The sequence below is a fragment of the Bos indicus x Bos taurus genome, chromosome 8 (genome assembly GCF_003369695.1).
Source record: "Bos indicus x Bos taurus breed Angus x Brahman F1 hybrid chromosome 8, Bos_hybrid_MaternalHap_v2.0, whole genome shotgun sequence".
In the NCBI taxonomy this organism is placed as follows: domain Eukaryota; kingdom Metazoa; phylum Chordata; class Mammalia; order Artiodactyla; family Bovidae; genus Bos; species Bos indicus x Bos taurus.
In genome coordinates, this window is record NC_040083.1 from 111,881,204 (window position 1) to 111,896,190 (window position 14,987).

The window sequence follows — 14,987 nt, forward strand, 5'->3', positions numbered from 1 at the left end:
CATGGGGTTGCAAAGAGTTGGACACAACTTAGAGACTAAAAACCAACAGCAATGATTAAATCAATATTAATTACAACTTACTCTCACTACCTGCCATTTCCCTTAAAAGTGACAGGAAACTCTTCAGAATGACAAGATAATTTCATTAAATGCTTGTCTTATAGAAGTCTAGTCCATGGGCATATTAAGTTTGCTTAATTACTTGATAAAATGATAGGCTACTTGATATATTCTTATTAACTAAGTTATGAATAATGATAATAATGCTTCCTATCCATCTATCTATCTATATATATCACTTTTCCTTTTAAAAGTGCTCTCACTACACTACATGATTTCATCATAGAGTTTTAAGAGCCGATGTAAAACCTAAAAAACAAAACTGATAATTACTCTTACAATTTTAGACAGTGCATTCACTATCAGGATTATTTTTTTTTATTTTATAAAAATGTCTTCAAATTCCACGTTTCTGAATGACTGAGTAGCCATAATATCTAATTGGAGCAGTTACTTAATCAGCATTTTAGCAGAACACATATTTTGCCAAACCATTTTACCATGATCAAAATTCTGTGGTCCAAGATGGACTTGATAGAAATGGATAGAAATGAGCAGCAAAGAAAAACAGTTTTGTTTTCACTAGAAATCCTGACAAAGTTCAGTTAGAACATGCTTTCTTTTCCTCGTCTCCCCCAAGATCCTCCGACTGGCCTCCTGTCTCAACAGGGAACACTGCAGCATCTTAGTCCCCACCAGGACCATCCGCTCTGCCTCGAATGGAGTCTCTCACGTGCCGTCAGGCTGCCCCAGGGCCCAGAAGCCGGCTCTGACCCCAGAGTCCCCTCCTCTGCCCTGACCTTTGCAAAGTGAAAGCAGACGTCAGAGGTTGAAAACCAGCCTCATGCTCTTTGGGAGGGATCAGAACACTTTAACGGCTCCAGTGAATCAAAATAAACTGCAATAAATCCCCAATCTACATTTAATTTTTAAATTAGACATTTTTCACACTTGCTCATGAGAATTGAATGGTATGACATTTTTGAAAACATTTTACATGAAAACATGTAATTCTCAGTCAATTTGCATGTGCTTATATAGATATTTGGGAGTAGACTCCTTTTGTTCTGGTCAAAGCATGATTCCTTTCTTGGGGTGCTCTGGAAAACCAGAAGACCACCTTTTCAGGAAACCAGATTTCTGCCTGGTGAATCCATGCTTTGTGCTACCTTGATGTTTGAGGATCCAGGTGGTAGCCACCCTGACCTTGAGATGAATAATTTCTGCCACCTCCCCCTGCCTGTTAGCTGCTGAGAACATGCTTTTCCTTCCAGGTTGCAATTGAAAACACAGAGGCCCAGAGATACATGCAGGCCTTATACAATCAAATAGATGTCCTGAATCCATGAGCTATAATTCAGAAATTATAGCTGAATTATAACTCAGAAATATCCTCTTAGGAGAGCTTTCCAGCCTCCTCATTCTGAATTTTAAAAATCATATTTACAGGTTTTATGTGCAGTTTAGAAATCCATTTTGTGCCAAGGAGCAACATATTTGAAATAACAATATTTTGAAATCTATCTGTCTATCTGTCTTCTCTGCTCCGGATACCTGTTAAGTGAGTTGATGTTTATTCTCACTTGATCACTTTTGAGGGCCTAGAGATATTAGCACCTCCCTTTGATCACTATTGAGGGTCTAGAGATGGTACCATCTCCCTTTCATGGATAACAAAGTGAAGCTTCAAAGAATGAAGTCGCATAGGTAGTAAGTGACGGAACAAGGTTTTGAACAACCAGATGCCCGAGACCAGCATCCACTGTCAGAAGTGAGAAATGACACTGACGGAAAACAAAGCTGTACAAAGTTGACATCCGAAGTGGAAAGTCAAGTAGTCTGGGACCTTTGTGAGCAGAGAAAGTGGGTCCAGACAGCTCCACGAGGTGCCAGCACAGGACAGGGGAGATGCCGTAGGTCACCGACGGAGGCTTATCCAGGGTCCAGTGCACAGTATTTGCTGAGTAAGAAGGCTTAGAAACTGAAGACAGTATATTGCCCTGGAAAGATCAAGGTTTTTGGCGTCAGACAGTCTGGGTCCAAATCCTGGCCTGGGACGGATGGCGGCAGGCAAGTGTGGTTTCATAATAACACGGGCTGACCTTAGGGAGCCTTCTTTGTTTGTGGGTCCTCAGGAAGTGGTGGGTTATCTATAGACAGAGAAAGTGTTTATTGGAATATAATTGCTTTTCACTGTTGCGTTAGTTTCTGCTGTATCACTTTGTGAATTAGCCACATGTATTATCTCACACTGTTTATCTTAAACATAGGACTCCAGAAGCACCGTTGGGTCCTATCTAAGTGTTCTGAAGGACAGAGACTGTAGCCTTGTGGACAATAAGTCCATTCATTTTAGCATCCAACACTGACACCGAGCCACTTCCAGGAGGAAAGTGACCTTCCTTGGGTACTTTTGACATGGGAGATTATAATGCAGATGAACTTTTATTATTTTACCAATTATAAAAATCCAACCCAATACTCTCTGAAGAAAGTCATCCTAAGCAGAGACCTTTGAGCCTGACTATAGCATTTCATCCTTTAGGTGATCAATCGATGCCTCGTTAATTTCCAGTGCCAGAGTGTATCACTTGTAATTTCCTAAGCTATCGAGCTAGTAAATCTTAATTAATGTAAGTATTATTTAGGCAGAGTGGCTCAGCCAACAGGTGGTGAGTGGGTCTCAAGCCCCGGGGTAAGGAAAAGCACTTTGGAAGGCTTCTTCTTCCATCACAGTCTAAGTAAAATTAAGCCCTTCCAGTATAAACGCACACGTAGGAAGCAAAGCATGGTCCTCTCACCGCGATGTCTGCTAAGCTGCGATGCCTCCACTGAAAGTTATAAAACTGAACGTGGACAGTCGAGAAGTACTCCAGACCCTCCTAGGCTGCACCCCCTTCACAGCCAATCCCAGGCCCTCTCCCCTTCTGCTCTGCCCCCCTCCCCGCTCCCCCTCTCACCCACGTGCTCCCGCCCACAGGATCCCTTTCCTCAGCCCTCAGGTTCATCTGCGTGTTCTCCTATGGGCCCCTCCTCCCACCTGGTCACCACCTGGCCCCCCGGAGCCGGCGCACAGTGGGTCCACATTGCTTTCTCCTTCAAACCTCTTCAAAAGGTGGTTTCAGCTCTTCATTTTGCCTTCAGTCTTCCACGGACTTCCTGAACCTCCTCCAGCTTCAGCCGAACTCATTAATGTCACTGAATTCTGACTTCCGAATCCAATTTACATATTTTAAATCCATCTTGATGGGCCTCCCATCAAAGTGCAGGCAACACCACTGGTCACGTTTTAGCGAGATTTCCTGTGCACCCTCCCCTCCCTCTCTCTTCCTTCCCTCCCTCCCTTCTTTCCTTCTTTCCTCTTCCCCCCTCTCCCATTTCCTTACTTCCTATGGGCACATTTCTCACGTTGGAAGCTTGTTTGTGTATTTTGCATCTTTGAATAAAAATAAGACTGAAACTGTTAAACCACTCAGATAATATAGGGAACTCCAGGTGTTGGAATGGAACAGATATTTGGATGTTATTAATGTTCAAAACAAATGAGCATTATCTAGGATGTAATTCCTAAGAAAAAATTCACTTGTAACAAAGCTGGGGGCAGGGAGGGGGAGGGGGGGCGGTTCTGAGGCTTTTTTGGAAAAAAAGCCAAAGTCACCAGGTCAGAGAAAGAGAGGGCTTGCCGACTTCACCTCCAAGCTGCGCTTTCTAAGTTAAATATTGACTTCAGTTCAGTTCAGTCACTCAGTTGTGTTCAACTCTGCAACCCCATGGACTGTTGCCCATCAGGCTTCCCTGTCCATCACCAACTCCCGGAGCTTGCTCAAACTCATGTCCATCGAGTTAGTGATGCCATCCAACCATCTCATCCTCTGTTGTCCACTTCTCCTCCCACCTTCAATCGTTCCCAGCATCAGGGTCTTTTCCAAAGAGTCAGTTCTTCACATCAGGTGGCCAAAGTATTGGAGCTTCAGCTTCAGCATCAGTCCTTCCAATGAATATTCAGGACTGAATTTCTTTAGGATAGACTGGTTTGAGCTCCTTGCAGTCCAAGGGACTCTCAAGAGTCTTCTGCAAGGTTAGGTAAGTAAACATTGACTTACTTTCCTGCATTACCAAGTGTATGCAGTGGATGGACACCGAAAATCTGAATTAGATTTCAGTTACTAGTGTTAAGAATGGCTCCATTTGCTTTAGTTTTAAAATATGTCCAAAAGTTGAGCTGAAACCTAAGTTACCAGCAGTGTGACAGGTTGGCTCATCTTTTATCTGAAGGTCTCCTCTGCTTCCTGGAGGGATGACCCAGGCCCGAAGAAGGGAGCCCTCAGGGACTCCTCACAGCCCAGCCTCGCATCTTCCTAGGGATAACTGAGGCCTTAGACCTTGGCTCCCCGCTCACCCCCTCAGTCTCAGCCTCCCCTACAGGGAGGGCGGGTGGAGGGCCACAGGGTGGGAAGGGAAAGCAGGTGGCAGACGTGAACTCCGGTTATTGTAAGAAGTGGACGGTGCAGAGGCTGAGGTGAAGACGGTGGGCAGCTGGGCTGGGCTGGGTAGTGGAGGCCTGGGTGTGCACTGGGAGCACCGTGAACCCGCGGTGACCTTAGAGATAGTGGGCGCAGGTGAGCCGCACTGCAGACATGGACACGGGGGTCTGCAGCATGGCGGGGCTCAAGTCTCAGCCCCTCACCCGCAGCTCAGCGTCCTGCCAGACTGACCACGTGCTCTCCTGCTCCCTGCGGGGCTGCTGAAGGCAGACGAGCTGCACAGAACCACTCACTGGGCAGATGCAGGGTCGGGGGATGGGGGTACCTGTCACACCGGCGGGGGCTCTGAGGGGCTCGGGGTTCGGCCTGTCCCAGCCGCTCGGCTCCGGCGCCTCGGGCACTGGCATCCACCACATGCTCAGCAGTGTGAAGACACGTGGGCCTCAGCAGTGACGTACTCGCAGGGCTATGTGTGTCCGAGCGGAGCCTCCTATCTGTGAGAACGGCTTCCTCACGCCCACTTCACCCCAGCGGCATCGCAGGGGCAACTCTGTGTGCTTTTTATACGATAATAACTTGCTCCTCTCGAGGATATAATCAGGGAACAATCACTTGTTTCAGGGAAGGGGTGAAAGAGCAGGAGGGAGGCAGGGAGGAAAGAACGAGAAAGGCAGGTAGGGGAAACACGCAGGGTACAAAGCCCAGGGAGGTTGTCTGTGGACCCAAGTCCCCCCCCGCCCCCGGTCACTGGGCCAAGGGACACATCAGATCCCAGCAGCAGAGCGAGGCCGGTTCCAGCTGCTGGAACTGACTGGACCGAGGAGGGGACAGGGCAGTCTGGGCAGTCTGTGAATGACGGGGACACCATCTGTTTTTCCTTGAATGACCCGGGTGCCACCAGGAAGCCACCCAGGGGAGCACTGACCCTTCGGTGGTCCACCTGGGGTGTGACCTTGGGACACGATCTCTGATGCTGGCACGTCCTCTCGGGTTTCCAGTGACCAGGGCATCGCAGAGGACAGACGGGGAGGCGGGCAGCCCTGCCCTCTCTCCAGCTCTCCTGGGCCCTGCCTGCTCCGGCGGTCTCGTTTGGGAGCCACGTGAATCACAGCTGTACTCAGGCTTCTTCTTTGTGCCTGTAGTGGAGACATCATTGTCACACATTTCTGCCACTCTGCTCGATTTTCTAGTAACTTACTCGGGACCGCGAGGCCCTGCAGAGTGTGGGAGGTGGACTCTGTGTCCCCTCAGGTCAGAGGGGAGCTCTCCCCTCAGTGGCCCCTCACAGCTGCTTTTGACCGATTCTCTATCTGGCTCTTAAAATGACAGATCCAGCTGGGGTTTGAAGTTTGTGATGTCTGTGTTTCTCTCTTGAGGGGGAAGGGAAAAGCAGAGTTGTTAAAATTCAAAGCTGGACCGGCTGCTGGTGGCCAGAGGGCAGCAGATGGGCCCGTGTCTCAAGCGGCAGCGATGCGCTGTCTGGTGAGGGGTCCCAGGTGGCCGGAGCAGCCACCATGGCCCCAGCGGTCCCGTTGTGACGCCGGCATCCAGCGGCCACCGTTTCCGCTCTCGGAAGAGTCAGCAGCCTGTCTGCAGGCTGTCAGCCTGTGAACCACAAACCTGCCGCTCCAGTCCTCTGGGGCAGAGAGAACCCGGAGTCCTTGGGAGTCACTGTCAGGTCACAGCTGAAATTTTCTTGGCAGGATCAGTGGCTCCCACTGAAAAGGACGTGTACCCGAGCAGACTGAGCTGCAGGTTCCTGTGACTCACTCGCCTTCAGACTCCACAAGGCCAGACCCTGCCTGGGGTGCAGCTGACGGGCCGGTGGCCCCCCCACTCCCCCCGTGTACCCGCCCAGGGCCATTGCCAGCCTGCGGGTGCCGCTGTGCGCTGTTCGGGGCTGCAGCCTGAGTCCTGCCGCAGCTTCGACAGCCTCTGACCCTGGTGCGGGCCTGAAAGCCTTCAGGCTGCAATGGCTGCCTGACTGAGGGCTTCATTATCATCAGGAGGCGAGTGTACATCGGACGTGATTTGGTCATGGAATGTTCATCTCCAAAATGCCTCTGTCTGAGAGATTTGCAAGCCCTGGATCTTTTCAAGGCTGCTAGCAGCTGGAGTTCAGCTGCAGCTCCCGATGGGTTTTGAATGCTAATCACTGCGGTACCCAGTTGTGGCCGAGTCTCATTGCTGAGGGAGACCATCCATCGTGGAGCCGTCACGAGGCTGCGATGGCTTCAGAGGGGAGGTAACAGACAGTGCAGATCCGTCCGTTCCTGCTCCAAGTGTCACACTGACAAGAGCCTCATATCTAGAGCAGGCGGCCTTGGGGGACGTTTAAGGCCACACCGGGCCGTGTCTGGAGTTTTGTTGCAGAAGCACTGCTATCAAGCAACCGTGTGTATAATACGGTTGCTGTTTAGATGGGTGTCAGCTCACTGATTAATCTAGAGCAAACGCAGGAGGAAAATCAGAGAAAGCACGGAAACAGTGGGGCAGCTTTACTGTCAGACGTGCTGTTCACGCCAGTAGCACTTATATGCCTGAATCCCAAGGACAGTCCCTGGGCGGCTGCACCTGGTCAGGACGCAGGGAGAGCCCGCAGCCCTACAGACACCTGGTCAGGACACAGGGACAGCCCGCAGCCCTACAGACACCTGGTCAGGACACAGGGACAGCCCGCAGCCCTACAGACACCTGGTCAGGACACAGGGAGAGCCCGCAGCCCTACAGACACCTGGTCAGGACACAGGGACAGCCCGCAGCCCTATAGACACCTGGTCAGGACACAGGGACAGCCCGCAGCCCTACAGATACCTGGTCAGGACACAGGGACAGCCCGCAGCCTGGTCAGGACACAGGGACAGCCCACAGCCCTACAGATACCTGGTCAGGACACAGGGACAGCCCGCAGCCCTACAGATACCTGGTCAGGACACAGGGACAGCCCACAGCCCTACAGACAAGCCTTTTCACCCATCTAGCTCTGTGGCCACGCGTGCCTGCAGGGGTGGGTGAGCAGCCACGGCACTGCACAGGGCAGGCCGGGTGACCACTCTCACCAGCCCTGAGAGGCGGCCCCAGGAGGGCGGGGCTGGGTCCTTGCCACCCACTCCTGGTACTCGGGCATCACTGCCAGCCCCTCTCCACCTCGGGCATGCGTGACGGGGAAGGCATTTCATTCTGACCCTAGCATCCATCACAGCCGTTTCCTTGATGTTTAAAAGAAGAAGATACCCTAATCTCTAAGCCAGACTGCATAATACATCATAAAAATTACTTGAAAAAATATGAAACACGCTCTGAACATGCTTATTCAGCTGCACAGCGTCTGTGTAACTCGGGCTGTGCTCATTAGAACCAGCTCCAGGACTGCCAAGTCTGCCTCGTGGTACCTATGACTGTTTTGTCAACATAAGAAAATAAGCCTGAAAATATTCCAGGTTGTCACTGGCTGGGTGGGACTGGACAAACATTTAGGTTTCCTTATTTTCTAGATAGAAAGGACAGAAGTCCTCTGGACAATGATTCATTTTTTGAAGTAACCGTTTTATAAAAATCCTTGCATAGCCATCTCTGTGCATCTTATTTCAACACTCCTAAATTACTGTCAGTTTTAAGCCAAACTTATGCAAATAATGCAAATTTATCAAAACTTTATATTAGATTGTATATACTTAGAATATGTAAATACTTGTATGTGAATATATAAATATTTACATAACATGAATGTATAAATATTTACATATAATTATATTTATATTGTAATAAATAGTATCTCAGAGAAGGCGATGGCACCCCACTCCAGTACTCTTGCCTGGAAAATCTCATGGATGGAGGAGCCTGGTAGGCTGCAGTCCATGGGGTCGCTAAGAGTCGGACATGACTCAGCGACTTCACTTTCACTTTTCACTTTCATGCACTGGAGAAGGAAATGGCAACCCACTCCAGTGTTCTTGCCTGGAGAATCCCAGGGATGGGGGAGCCTGGTGGGCTGCCATCTATGGGGTCGCACAGAGTTGGACACGACTGAAGTGATTTAGCAGCAAATGTATCTATTCATCTAGGGATTCCCAGGTGGCTCAGGGGTAAAGAATCTGCCTGCCAATTCCAGAGACATGGGAGACACGGGTTCGATCCCTGGGTCAGGAAGATCTGCTGGAGAAGGAAATGGCAGCCCATTCCAGTATTCTTGGCCTGTAAAATGTCATGGGCAGAGGAGCCTGGTGGCACAGAGAAGGACATGACTGAGTGACTAAGCACGCGTGCATGCGTGCGAATAGCGTCTATATATGTTTATGTGCCTTGCATTTTTTTTAAGTTTATACCCAAGTCACCATTTCTGGTCTACCTCTCTGGCAATATATGTATACATAATTAGGTTTCCTCTGCCTTTTCTTTATCATCTTCTCTTTTCGTTTTAAAGCTGTACACCAGTCTTCCTAACCTTTCTATTTAAATCCAGCCCCGCGGAAACCTTTTTTATCCAACCAGTACGCGGCAGTGCAGTGGGTTCAGAAGCAGCAGGAAGAAAGCCATGAAGACAGGGCTGTTTTGTGGTTTGCTTTCATCTGTGCTGCTATTTAGGTCTCTGCTTCACACACAAAGGGGCTGGAGTGTCGGAAGGATGTTCTGCCCCGTCAGAGGAGGCCAGGACCGGTCCTCACGGTCAGGGAAGGACGCACTGCAGGCTCCCTTTCCTGTCCCCAGGGCCACCTTCACTGCCCCGGGCCTCTGGACATTCTGTGTTCCCTTTACATCATAATCTCCCTGAAGGTCACTCGTTCAGGCCAAGCACTGGCTGTGAGTCCGAGGAGACCACACCTCAGGGCACGTGCAGGAGCTGCCCAGGGCCTGGCTGCTCTCGGCCCACAGCCCTGGGGTTCACACAGGTTCTTGCCCTCCCAGTTGTGTGTGTGCCTCTCTGTGCATGTGGATGTGTGTGTGTGTATCCTTTTTTAAGACAGAAAATATAAAGCTAACTACGATCCGAGATATTATACTCATAGAATTATCTTATTTTCTCAGTTCAGTTCAGTTCAGCCACTCAGTCGTGTCTGACCCTTTGCGACCCCATGGACTGCAGCACGCCAGGCCTCCCTGTCAATCACCAACTCGTGGAACTGACACAGACTCACGTCCATTGAGTTGGTGACGCCATCCAACCACCTCATCCTCTGTCGTCCCCTTCTCCTCCTGCCTTCAATCTTTCCCAGCATGAGGGTCTTTTCCATTGAGTCAGTTCTTCGCATCAGGTGGCCAAAGTATTGGAGTTTCAGCTTCAGCTTCAGTCCTTCCAATGAATATTCAAGATTTCCTTTAGAATGGACTGGTTTGATCTCCTTGCAGTCCAAGGCACTCTCAAGTCTTCTCCAACACCATGGTTCAAAAGCATCAATTCTTTGGCACTCAGGTTTCTTTATAGTCCAACTCTCACAGCCACACATGATTACTGGAAAAATCATAGCTTTGGCTAGATGGACCCTTGTTGGCAAAGTAATGTCTCTGCTTTTTAATACACTGTCTGCATTGGTCATAACTTTTCTTCCAAGGAGCATCTTTTAATTTCATGGCTGCAGTCACCATGTGCAGTAATTTGGGAGCCCCCAAAATAAAGTCTCTCACTGTTTCCATTGTTTCCCCATCTATTTGCCATGAAGTGATGGGACCGGATGCCATGATCTTAGTTTTCTGAATGTTAAGCCAACTTTTTCACTCTCCTCTTTCACTTTCATCGAGAGGCTCTTTAGTTCCTCTTCACTTTCTGCCACAAGGGTGGTGTCATCTGCATATCTTACTTTCTATCTAGTACATTTTATTTTTCTAGAAAACATTTACAGGGATGATTACACAGTGAAAGGTGTAATTCATTAGGATATTCAGAGTTTGCCAAGCAGGAGAGGCACGCACGTCACGTTTACTCTGCACCGAGTGAGCTGTGGCCTCAAGACAAGGCTCCCCCGTGAGTGTCAAGGAAACATTAAAAATGCGAGAGCATATTGTAAACAGTCTCCCTCCTCTGGTCCTTGAAAACTTATTCCAGCAGATCTAAGTACACGACCAGGGCATTTCCAACCTCCAAGAGCATGTCAGCATATCATGTCTTCCCAAGTCACGGGGAAGGTCATCGTGGGATTCAGCCAGAGATGCCCCATCACATCTCTTACCTGCAAACTGTTATTTCCTGCTTTTCCTCCCCAAGCTGATTAAGTCCTAGCCTTAGCGATGAAGTGTTAGAGTTTTACTCTCTAACCTTCCTACTCACTCCTATTTCTTGAAATAATTACAATGGATTGGGTTGTACCGTGAACAATAAATTGTTCCTCTATTTCTTGCTGCAGAGTACGCAGTGTCCTCTGACGCAAGGAATGGAACATGTCCAGACAGACAGACTGGCAGCCCGCCTGCTTGCCAGGCGGCAACGAGTCAGAGTCTGTCCGAGGCTTCCAACCCGAAGCTTGTCCTTCCCTGAGGTGGTGGGGTCGGGCGGCCGTCGGGGACCTGAGGGGCGCTCCCCTCAGACTGAAGTGGGGCGGCCACCGGAGGACGCTCGGGCCAGGCATGTCCTCACCCACAAACGCCAGCCAGGCTGCAGGCTCCCGAGGCAGCTGCAGTGCGTGTGGCGGGGGAGGGCGTTAGGTGCCCACCCCCACGCGTGTCCCCTCGAGCCCTTTTGTCCCCAGCTCTTCTCACTCCCGAGCAGCCGCGCTGGGACCCCGCCGTCACCTCAGCCACCCACACAGGCGCTGGCGGAAAGCGCCGCCTCCGCCCAGCGCCCAGCGGGTCTGGCGGTGAGGCGGGGGCGGAAGTGGCGGTGAGGCGGGGCGGAAGCGGCAGTGGCCCCGGAAGTTGTCCGTCCAGGGCCTCCCTGGCGGGTGGGACCACAGGAAGCGGAAGCAGGCAGGGTCAGCGGTCAGGCCCGGCTTTCTACCGCAGAATCGTCGAAAGTGATGAGGTTTGGGTTTGCCCTGTGTGAGCTGGCAAAGCGGCGGATGAGGCGGCCGCAACTCTCGCACGTGGGGCCCTGTAGGATTTGGCTCACAAGATGGAGCAGGACCACCTGGGCACATCTCCTGGCCATGAGTCCCCCATGCCCACCTGCCGCCTCCTCTACACAGAGACAAGGTGTGTTCCCCGTGATCCCTGCTCAGGCAAACGAGCGTTCTTACAGCCTCTGCAGAGTGAGCGATGTGCACATGCGCGTGCCCGTTTACAGCAGTGGGACAAGCTGCTGCTGCTAAGTCGCTTCAGTTGTGTATGACTGTGCGACCCCATAGACGGCAGCCCACCAGACTCCTCTGTCCCTGGGATTCTCCAGGCAAGAAGACAAGAGTGACAGCCAAAGGTTGTTCACGGAGGAAGACGGGCCAGCCAGCACACTGTCCCTCACCCTCAACCGTATCCTTGTTCATCTGAGGTCAGCGATTGGTTCTTTAGAAGAGACGGCTGCAAGGAACAGCAGATGACATGCTGAGTCTAGAAAGGAATTCACGTCATCCTGAAATAGAACTTAAACAGGCAACTGAGAGATACAGTGATCACACCATATCTGTGCTGTGCAAAGAAAGCATCAGTCAGTCAGTTCAGTTGCTCAGTCGTGTCCGACTGTTTGTGACCCCATGAATCACAGCATGCCAGGCCTCCCTGTCCATCACCAATTCCCGGAGTTCACTCAGACTCACGTCCATTGAGTCAGTGATGCCATCCAGCCATCTCATCCTCTGTCCTCCCCTTCTCCTCCTGCCCCCAATCCCTCCCAGCATCAGAGTCTTTTCCAATGAGTCACCTCTTCGCATGAGGTGGCCAAAGTACTGGAGTTTCAGCTTTAGCATCATTCCTTCCTAAGAAATCCCAGGGCTGATCTCCTTCAGAATGGACTGGTTGGATCTCCTTGCAGAAGCATAAATGACATTAATTCTGAACTTTTGAGAAAAAATAGACAAAAACATTTTTAAGGAACAATTTTATTTTCCTGTAATGCCTAGGGGTGGGGGAAGCATTTAACTTTCAGTAGACTAAAACCAGAACTTCACAGTAACAGATGAAAACATACTTAGGTTTTTTGTTAACTTTTAAAATTCTCTGAAGTGTGTCACTGATTCCAGAAACTCTGTGGCGTCTAAAAGTTGTTCTGTGACCTTTCGAGAACAGGCTTCTGAATTCAGACTTCACTCTGGTTTATGGGGTGCTTTCCAACATTTAACTGCAAACTCTGGTTCTGAGTTCTAACTCTTGACTTACTCGACTGTCATGGCTATTTGTGAGAAATCAAGCAAGACACAAAAATCCTCAGAGGATGAGGATTCATGACATTCCAAAGGACATGATCAGCCCTGGGGGATTTCTAAAACTATTTTAGGAGCTGTCTCTTGTCCCCGTGTTGGGGTCAGTGGGTGTCTATCCGGGGAGTACTTTGCCTTCTCCGTCAACAGTAAGAAACAGGACATCCCAGAAGCTCATTCGTGGCTCAGAAGCTGGATCTCTGAAATGTATCTCACCGAGATTCTAAAAAACACATGCATATATTAGACAAGGGGATGCATTCTCCCTGGTGGTTTACAGTGCTGTGTTTATTCCAGTTATACAACAGGGTGATTCAGTTAGATTTATGTGTGTTTTTTCATATTCTTTTCCATTGTAGGTTATTATAATATACCGAATAGTTCCCTGTGCTATGCAGCAGGACCTTGCTGTTTGTCTATTTTGCCTGTAGCAGCTTGTATCTGCTAATCCCAAACCCCTAGTTTATCCCCACCCCTCATTTCCACTTTGGTAACCATAAAGGAGGGTCTGTTTCTGTGTTGCAAATAAGTTCATTTTTATCCACTTTTAGATTCCACACATAAGTTATATCCTACGATACTGGTCTTTCTTGTCTGACTTACTTCACTTAGTATGATAATCTCTAGATCCATCCATGTTGCTCTGAGCAGCGTTATTTCTTTTTTATGACTGAGTAGTATTCTGTGTGTGTGTGTACTAAGTTGCTTCAGCTGGGTCTGACTCCTTGTGACCCCCATGGACTGCAGCCCACCAGACCCCTCTGTCCATGGAATTTTCCAGACAAGAATACTGGAGTGGGTTTCCATGCCCTCCTCCAAGGGATCTTCCTGACCCAGGGATCAGACATACGTCTCTTATGTCTCCTGCACTGGCGGGAGGGTTCTTTACCAGCAGCACCGCCTGGAAGCCTCTCTGTCCACTCACGGATGTTGGACGCGCATGTTGTTTCTGTGTCTTGGCGATTATGAACACTGGGGTGCGTGCATCTTTTCAAAGTAGAATGTACTCCAGATGCATGCCAGGAGTTGGATTGCTGGGTCATGTGGTGGCTTTGTTTTGTTTTTTAGAAACCTGCATACTGTTACCCATAGCAGCTGCACCAATTTACGTTCCCAGGATAGATCACATGCTGAGCCACAAAGCAAGCCATGGAATTAAAAAAAATTGAAATCACATCACACATCTTCCCTGATCAGAACACTGTGAGTTCCTCACTTAATCTGGATTAAATTTTCAAATGTCTAAGGACACATTTTTAAAACATGTAATCCAAGTTAGAGATGACTTTACACGTAGCAGTGATATCCACGAATGTGTGCCAGCACCTTCTTGTTTTGAAGGCCTTAGAGGAGTCTCTTCAATTAGGATTTCAATTTGCAGATACTCGTGTGTTACAGCAGATCATTGACTATTAGGGAGCGATGAGCAAGGTATTTTATTTCCCCTATAAGAGATTCCTTCCCAGTCTGGTGTATATTATATTTCACATTGTACTTTACAGTCTGTATCACATGATGGAGAAGTTTGGACTGATCCTGTCTCCCTGATCTGAAATGTTACACTTAAAAACAGAACAAAAATAAAGAAATAAAATAACAGATCTGAGATGATTCACACATGTTTTTCCTTCTTGAGGATACAAGTGGCTTTAATCAATAAAACAGTTTTTTTCTTTTTTTTTTTCTCAAAATGATAGTGCTGTTTGCCATAAAGATAGAAGGAAGGTCAGTATTTCCTGCTTGTTCTATTTTGCTTGGTCTTAAGCCTAACATTACAAGTTATTTCTCTTCTGTGTAACGCTGGATCCCCCTGGGCATTATCAAGGTCCTCTACATGTGCGTTATTTTATATATGCGTGTTCTTCACCTGTGTTCTTGTTGGCTCAGCTGGCTACCATTTGAATAATGACAATGAAAATTTTGGCCTAAAGTGAAGACTAGAATCCATACTTCCCCTTCCAGACGGTGACATTCTAAGGCCTGGACACGTAGAAGAAGAGTGGATACCCTGTAGCCCGCTCCACTGCAGGAAGTGCCCCCATACACCCACACCTCCTGGGCAGACGAGAGCGTGCTCCCTGGGCTGCACCCTGAGTCCTGGGCTGTAGTAATCCCCCTCTAGAATCAGCCACGCTCCTGGATAAGAGGAGCTGTTGACGCTGTA

The 14,987-nt window shown here is 49.1% G+C and overlaps 1 protein-coding gene and 1 long non-coding RNA gene across 23 annotated transcripts in view; one reads left to right on the forward strand and one right to left on the reverse strand.

The window, feature by feature from the left end:
- Positions 1-14,987, forward strand: part of MYT1L (myelin transcription factor 1 like) — a 397,832-nt gene that overhangs the window by 160,921 nt on the left and 221,924 nt on the right. The gene's annotated exons all lie outside the window — the stretch shown is intronic.
- Positions 416-9,719, reverse strand: LOC113897762. Its single transcript, XR_003512426.1, has 3 exons — positions 9,680-9,719; positions 4,870-5,680; positions 416-2,210 (listed from the first exon to the last, which is right to left on the reverse strand). It is a non-coding gene; the product is annotated as an uncharacterized LOC113897762 (long non-coding RNA).